Here is a 9,097-nt window from a genome sequence, read left to right as displayed (position 1 = left end):
CCATTTATTTCTTTGAACATAAGTAGGTAAATCGTAAATGAAGGAGTTTTTTGAGTCAGGTAATATAATTGTTGTTTTTAAATATTTGATTGACTAATAAAAAATATGGTTGATTCGCAACATTTGTTTTATTACAATAATAGCATAAGTAACAGTACAACCCTAGCGCATTCTTACGATGACGCGTTGGCACGTGACTCGCACGGCGAGCAAGGCAGTCTCGACTCTTTGTTCGCGTACTTATGGTACATTTCTTCTCGTCCTGAGCAGCAGGTATTATTATTAAGATTTTGTAGGCTATTATAGCGTAGGTATTTTCGCTTTCGTATGGGAATGATGTATCTGTTACGTAGTAACTATTTATTAATCTGTGCTTAAACCGCAAAATCTTGTTACACTTAACAGTAATTGGATTATCAACGGCGTCACCAGATGAATTGAAGCATCGTTTAAATTAAAAACTAGCATTGTTGCTGATTGTTCGTCGTTTCATCGTTTCCCGATATCGTGTCACAAAGGCCGAAAGTTTAATTAATTGAGCGAACACCGGTTGAGGGTTTTATTTACAGAGGCTATTCCGAAATGGAAATACAATACCATTTTGCCGTATACATACATACGGCCGTATACATTTTAGACAAAGCAACAAAAGTTAACGACCCGGGTAGGTACATGTATATGACTGTTTAGGGTTCCGTACCCAAAGGGTAAAAACGGGACCCTATTACTAAGACTCCGCTGTCTGTCTGTCCGTCTGTCACCAGGTCTCATGAACCGTGATAGCTAGACAGTTGAAATTTTCACAGATGACGTATTTCTGTTGCCGCTATAACAACAAATACTAACTAAAAACAGAATAAAATAAATAGCTAAGTGCCGTACAACAAACGTGATTTTTTTGCTGTTTTTTGCGTAATGGTACGGAACCCTTCGTGCGCGAGTCCAACTCGCACTTGGCCGGTTTTTTACGAAAGCGACTGCAATTTGACCTTCCAATTTGGGATTAGTCCGGTTTCCTCACGATGTTTTCCTTCACTGAAAAGCGACTGGTAAATATCAAATGATATTTCGTACATAAGTTCCGAAAAACTCATTGGTACGAGCCGGGGTTTGAACACGCGACCTCCGGATTGCAAGTCGCACGCTCTTACCGCTAGGCCACCAGCGCTTCTGTATAATGAAATTAATTAAGTTTTTATTAATGAAATTCGACTTTTCGAAGTCGACATTGTCCGACTCGCACTTGGCCGGTTTTTATGAATATCTTGTTATAGGAAAACATTTGAATAGTCACACCTGAACGAAGATATTAGAATCGAATTTAAATTATCGTGAGACTAACTTAGCGGTTGCGGGTTAGCGGACTAAAAATGCGTGAGTGAAACCGCTAAAAGTTAGCGAAGATATTAGAGTTAATTTTGGGCCATAGTTAGAAGCTTTAGGATAGTTTTGTCACAGAATGAGTAATAGTATTATCATACAGAACGGCCACGCACCGCCCCGCCCCGACTCGAATTACCTCGCCCCGCGACAGCAGATTGACGGCCGTTTGCCGGCCGCTCAGTACTATTTTTAAGCAACTTACACTATGACGCATGACGCGTGTACAGACGTGCCGTTCACACATAGAAACGCAAGTGATTTTTGATGTATAGCGTATCCGTCCTGTGGTTTTGTGGTGTGATTCCTGTAATAATAGACAACTTATCTGACGATCATCGATATATATTCATAACTTTTTCAATAACATTCAACAACGCATCCTTATGCCTCTTCTTACTCCTCGCAATATACATCGGAATTTGAAACAAATCCAATTCTAATTTCGGCTTTTTTGTTCTCTTTTCAATTTTTTCGTTTTTCAAATTACAATACGGACATTTCATAGGTTCTAATTCCATATATCTTCTCTTCGGTGGCTCTATACATCTCTTTTTAACAAAATCATACGTCCACGTTGTGGGGCAGAGGTATGTATCAATCATGCCTTCACTGTCTACGTAATTTTTAATGGCATATTTAAAACGATCAGCGTACACGTCCATTTTGCTCGGTGAAAGATGATTAGCAAATTGACGTCTTGTTAAACTACTTATTATTATTAATGGTGTTAGAATGGTTTCGTGACATTTCTTGTCTTTTTCATCGTATTTGTACCCTATGGGACACAATGCCGACCCTTGGGCGATGAGACACAACAGTACAACTTTAATGTTCATCTGTAAATGAGATTTTAAATTAAGTTGTTTGTTGAAACGAAATTTGCATGTTGTAATAAGATATTGTAATTATTTGCTTCGTATAGTCTGTTACTTATGTCCCCGGCAAGCTCGGTTCTCCATACAAACGTAGTTCCGCTCTCATTTTAAAACGAGTAGCTAGTTTGCTCTAAAACTTTGTACTTACAATAGGATAAGGTATATCTATGTCTGTAATTAGTTTTTGTAGCTTCAGATACCATAGTTAAACAAATACAGCGAATATAAGTTTTTCATACAAAATTTGTTTTTGCTCTATTTCGTTTGTTTTATAAACTGGAGGTATATAAACTAATTACAGACCTAGATATGCCATTGTATGTGCAAAGTTTCATTACATTTCAAGACGTAGTTTTAATTCGGCTGAGCTTGCCGGGGGTTCTTAACCATGACTTTCATTACAATAACTAAGTCCTATAATTAAGTATAGTGGAACAGTTGCGTTACTTAGATAAAATACTTGCTGAAAGTCAAGGAACAGCTTAAACCGCTGAAAAACGACCATTAAATTTGGTACACATACTTGCGACCCGTCCCGGCTTCGTACGGATTATAAACCTTAATAAATGATATACCTAGACCTTCCAATAATCACTTTATTGATAGGTGAAAACCGCATGAAAATCCGTTCAGTAGTTTTTGAGTATATCGCGAACATAGACAGGCGGGGGAATTTGTTTTATAAAGTGTAGTAATTTTATACAGTCTTCAAATGTTATGCAGCTCTCAATATTATTTACAAAAATATGAGGCCTGCCGTTCTACAAAGTGAAGTAATAAACCTTGGGTTAGTACGATCTTTTGACAATCTGATTCTTTACCGAAAAGCTGCTGGTATACTTACTAATGTAACTTAGAAATATTTTCAAGTATTGATGTTCTGTGGTGTTTTGTTGGTAGTGACCCTGCTTAAGTCGCTGACACCATGAGACTTGGCCCTCGGTCTATCTAAAATATGAAATGAATGTACAGGTACCTACCTGTACAAATAGCAGTAAAATGCCGTTAAATTATTGCGATTTTCTACGGTCACGGACCGAATTATGATATTTATGACGCTGGCAAGTTTGAGTTCAATTTAGTAATGGGTTCCATAAAATACAAAGAGCGTTTTCACATTGTCCGATCCAATATCGGATGTAGGGTCCTACGTACGATAGTAATATTCATCATCTTCATCATCTCCTAGCCGATTTCGGCCACAGCGACTGCGTGTTACCACTGAGAGCGTCGCTGGTGCGCTCTCAGGTGACTGACATAGGCAATTTTTGCAGCGAATGTGCGACCACACTCGCTGCAGGTCAGCACCCCTCCGACATAATTGTAACGTATGGCCACAGGTGGTCTGGCCTTTAGCTCGTCGCGCTTAGCGTCGAGTTATTAGTTATTCTGTGGTCCTACATCCGCGTGTGTCGATGGTTTCAGACTTTCAGACTGTGCGGGACCAAAAGGCAGCGACGTTTATTATACTTGTTTAATACAAGTTTATTACTAAAAATATGATACAATCAGGGACCGGCCCGCTATCCCTTATCGGGGTTTTATAAGAGTATTGCATAAGGCTTAACTCACCATACCCTTTGCCAGACGAAACCCTTTGTTTTGGTTTTAAAAACCCTTATATAAAGCTACCACATTTGAGTAATCGGTAGCCCAAATACCCTTACAAAACCCTTATCATCCGCTCACCAACACCTTGCATATTGCTTATAAGGGTTAGCCTTATAAAGGGCTTCCCTTTTAGCATATAAGCGTGCTAATTTAAGTCGTCTACCTTGTTCATAAAGCACACATTACTTCGAATCCAAGCGATCGTCAGGCACGTATTTTCTTTTCTTTTTATACACTACCGTAGATATATACTAAACCTGTCTCTTTCACGCAAAGGGAAACCTTTATAAAAAGCGCTTAAAGATAAGGGTAACCCTTATTAAGAGCTAGCCTTATTTTTGGTTAGCTTTTCGGTAAGGGTTAGTCAAAGGTAAGGGTATGAATGGGCTTGCAGTTCAAAAGGGAAGTGTGTAAGTGTCGCCCATTGAAAGGGTTTTATCGCGGAAAGGGTTGTCCGGTCCCTGGATACAATGTTAACTAGTAGAGGTTGGGTTGGTTGTTTCTTCTAAGGCACGTTATTTTCAATTTAAAATTTCCTCTCAATAGGTATTGCCAAGAAGCACTTTGTTGGCATGACGGAGCTCATTTTTCTCAATTTCAGAGCATGCATCTAACTTAAACTTTTATACGAAACATTTTATAATATGGCGTGCGGACATGTCTGACATAATCTTAAAAGACCGTGTAGGTATACAAATTTACTCCAATAGAAAATGGACCAGCTAAAATGTATGAAACAGTCAAATTTTTTTTTGCGATTTCGGGGTTGGTCCCATAGTAAAAGTTGCTCAGTATAATCCCAAAACCCCCCTGGCAACGGGAATGTACTTATTTTTTAGCCACTGTATATGTTACGCAAATTGATTAACCGGGCAGTATAAATAATGACCGGTCATTATGAGCGCCGGGCAAAGTGATACATTTATTACTTTAGCCGGTCCATATTAATATGCCAGACGGCCCGTGGTCCATTTAATAAATCAAGGTTTGAGATAGCTTGAATTTATCACTTTGACCGGGCAGTATTATGTTATCAATAGGTACTTTTCCTACTTCTAGCCGTGGAACGATTCCCAACGAACGGGCGGAGTCGGCGCGCATTTCACATTTGTATTACGGCCGCAAGCCGGCCGGCTGCTCGCGGACGGCTCCGGTCGGATTCCATCGCTTCTGCCATGCATAATGTATCATCATAGGCTGCTGGACTTAGGCCTCCCCCAAGGCTCGCCACTCCGACCGATCCTGTGCCGCTCGCATCCACCGAATTCCCGCGACCTTCACCAGGTCGTCGCTCCATCTCGCTCCATAATGTATAGGCACATTGAAAACACGCTACGGCGCGGCCCGATTCCAGCCGGTCGGTGGGAATCGTATATGAAACTACCTATTTAGTTTTAAAGCCCCTTGTACAAGCTTTGTTAAAATATTATTTTAGTTTCATATTTCCACTGCAGATGTTCAACGTTATTTTGAAACGAGATATTTTCGACGGTGTTTTTATTTTATTACCTAACACCGGAATGAAACATTGAAAAAGAATACGTTCGCTTTATTACTTTTTAACGATTAGCCTCTGATTGGAAAATGCAATGAATTTAAAATCACCGCGGCACTCGAGACGAGAAAATAATAAAGACAACCGTTAGGGTTCTTCTTCTTTGCCTGTCCCTCTTTCCAGTTTATCTGGGGTCGGGTCTCCTTGTATGTCTGCTCCAGAGTGCTCTGTTTTGGCTTGTCTGCGTACTCAGGTTCTCTTTCCGGATCTCTTTCTGTATGTCTGACCACCAGGTGTTGGGTGGTCTTCCCCTTCCTCGGGATTGGTTGGGTATATTTAGGGCCTTTTTAACAGAATGGTCATCATCACGTCTAAGGATATGGCCATACCAACGCAATCGTCTTTCCTTTACTTTTTCAACTATAGGTGCTACCTTAAACGATCCCCTGATAAATTCATTTCTGACCTTGTCCAGGGTTGACAGTTCAAAAATGACAATCGATTTTCAGTCTGACTTATTTACCTATACTTATGTTATATACCTTAAGTGCGCGGTTGTTTAAACGTTATGCGTTTGTCGCACACCCATTTTACATTAGATAATCTAATGACACTAATTTTTTTACGCGGTAAATGCAGCGTTAAGCGCATTGTCATTTTTCCTAAATTCCGCCGACGCATGCGTTCATCGCATAAAACAACCGCGCGATTAATACTTATAGATACTGTAATGTTCTGAACACTTATAAACTGAAATAAATATCATATACTAAGAAAAAGTGACCAAGGCCTCCAGTCCCCAGGCTGGAATCGAACCAGCTTCCTCTGCTATCGTGGCAGGTGCCTGTGCCATTCGGCCACCGGGCCACAGCGGCATAGGTCGAATTTTTCCAAGTGCACTACTTACTGAAGGCTTATGGCGCCCCCTGACGAAAATATTTTCGGAAAAGAATTTATTTTGTTCTAATACTTCTAATGGTTCTGAACACTTGTTTGAAGTGCCGTTCGTAGTCGCTAAATCGCTACTGCTTTGTTAAGATTAAAGGCCAGTCCAGACGGGCAATGAAATTGACAATTTGATCAGAAATTAATCAGGCTTTAATTTCATCTAGCGTTCACATGTACAAAATTTAATCGACAATTAAACTTTACTTCTCTGTTACAATCAATAAATCTTTGGTATATGTGTGAATGGTGTAGTGTTGTGTGTCAGTTAGAGCTAATTTCAAGTATTAACCTTTCGTATGCTTAGTAGCACATTTGCTCCATATATATTCAACTTAAACATGAAGTTGTCACGGTTGCTATTTATATGGCAATTTTTTGACATGCGCATACGAAAGGTTAAAGTATCGAGGCAATTTTTTCTATGCCTTGTAAAGAATAGAATAGAATAGAATAAAATTTTATTCGTAAGCACAAACAAACAAGACATTACATATGTTAGCGCTGTGGCAACACCGCTAGCTTCGCCAACCAATGATGTGTGGAAACGTAGCCCTGCAGCCCCAAGATGCCAACATAGACGGCGGGATCGGCGTCCAACCAGAAAGCGCGATGCTAGCGCCAGAGTTTCACACATACGACGCATCTTCGGGCATCGCTGCGAGCGCATCACTCTCTTGCAATCTAACCACCACGATAAACGCGCGTGTCCTAGACATAGAACCTATACATATAGTTATTGTACATTGTAATAAAACCCATTAAAATGGTAATTTCCAGTTAATACCTTGTATTATTTAAACAGCGCAAATAGGCGCTAACAACATAATAAAAAAAAACAAAATAAGATTAAAGTGCCAGGAAATGGCCTCATCTCAGCATGTTGCTGTCCAGTGCTGTAGTGGTGGTAAAGAACACAAAAACAAGCTTGATTATTATCGAGCATTGTAGACTCGCTACGCTCGCTTGTTACGCTCGAATTTTAGACTCGAATTTCTTAAACATGACATAACATACTCACATGAGTAGTACCAGTCCTTATTCCTTACTAGTCTTTGTCCCTGCTGAATTCAGTATTCGGAATTCAGCTAGATTAAATAAATATTGAAATTGTTTTGTTTTCGCGGCCGAGGTTTATTAGTACGTCTTTGAATTTTCATGTTTTAATTAAATAACGAATGATTGGCGAATTCTCTCATTTTTAGGGTTCCGTACCCACGGGTAAAAACGGGACCCTATTACTAAGACTCCACTGTCCGTCTGTCTGTCACCAGGCTGTATCTCACGAACCGTGATAGCTAGACAGATGAAATTTTCACAGATGATGTATTTCTGTTGCCGCTATACAACAAATACTAAAAACAGAATAAAATAAATATTTAAGTGGGACTCCCATGCAACAAATGTGATGTGAACGTTACGTTGCCATTTTTTGCGTAATGCTACGGAACCCTTCGTGCGCGAGTCCGACTCGCACTTGACCGGTTTTTGTGTTATTTAGTTAGGGTTTGACGTGGTTAACTTTGTTGATTAATGATTATTTAGTCTGACAAGCAGGGTTCGGATACCGGTATTTTTTGTATGGGAAGTTACGAACGAAACCAGTATGGTAGTGACACCCATCACACTTAACGGGGCAGACCTCGAAAGGGTGGACATGTTTAAATATCTTGGGCACATAGTCACGGCGGACCTCAAACATTTTGGCGCCCCCCTTTGGATGGCGCCCGGGGCACTTGCCCCCCCCCCAGCCCCCCTAGTTACGCCACTGCTTACTGCACCTCACTGTACTCGTGCAGTTTGTGGCTTTCATATACGAAACGGGCCTACGAAGCCCTCCGCGTCCAGTATAATAACGCGTTCCGGGTGTTGATGGGGCTGCCGCGCTTCTGTAGCGCATCAGGGATGTTCGCTGAAGCCAGGGTCGATTGTTTCTATGCCACTATCCGTAAGAGGGCCGCATTCCTAGTGCGCCGGGTGCGCGCCAGCTCCAACATCATCATGAAGATGGTAGGAGACAGGCTGGACTCCCCCTATTTACTATGCTGCAGTCGGCTACATGTGCCGTACTCAGCTGACAACAAAAATAATTTATAAATATAGATGTATCCCTAGGCTTAAGAAATACTAATACATAATCGAATTTAAACTATCGTGAGACATATTAACTTAACTAACATAGCGGTTTCACTTACGTGTTTTTAGTCACTCGCGCGACATGTTTCGGAGAGCCCAGGTCTCCATTTTCAAGCACTAACAGTGCCTGAGTGAGTAGCGGTCACGATGGATGGGCGTCACGTACTGCGGCGCGCCGCGTCGCGCGCGCAGCGCGCGATGATATAACCGGTTGAGTCTTGCGCTGTTGTTGTAGGCGGGCGCGATGGCGGGTTTGGGTCACCCAACACTTGTAGCGATGAACAACACGAACTCACTATGTCCACTGCACTGTCACAACACGCACCGGATTTTCATCCCTGGATTACAGGATTCCATCCGTCGTAACCGCTACTCACTCAGGCACTGTTAGTGCTTGAAAATGGAGACCTAGGCTCTCCGAAACATGTCGCGCGAGTGACCAAAAACACGTGAGTGAAACCGCTATGTTAGTTAAGTTAATACTAATACATAATTTAGAATTAAGTTTTACTAACCACATTATGAGTGTAACTTACTTGCAATAAATGAATTATTATTTTCGTTCTTTGTTAATTATTTCATTTCTAATTGGGCAATCTATAATTTGCGTGCGTTATTTTAAACGTCAAACTTCTATGACGTATAAATAACA

Source organism: Cydia strobilella, chromosome 21 (genome assembly GCF_947568885.1).
Source record: "Cydia strobilella chromosome 21, ilCydStro3.1, whole genome shotgun sequence".
NCBI lineage: Eukaryota > Metazoa > Arthropoda > Insecta > Lepidoptera > Tortricidae > Cydia > Cydia strobilella.
The sequence above is the reverse complement of the archived record's forward strand: the minus strand, read 5'-3'. Positions refer to the sequence as shown.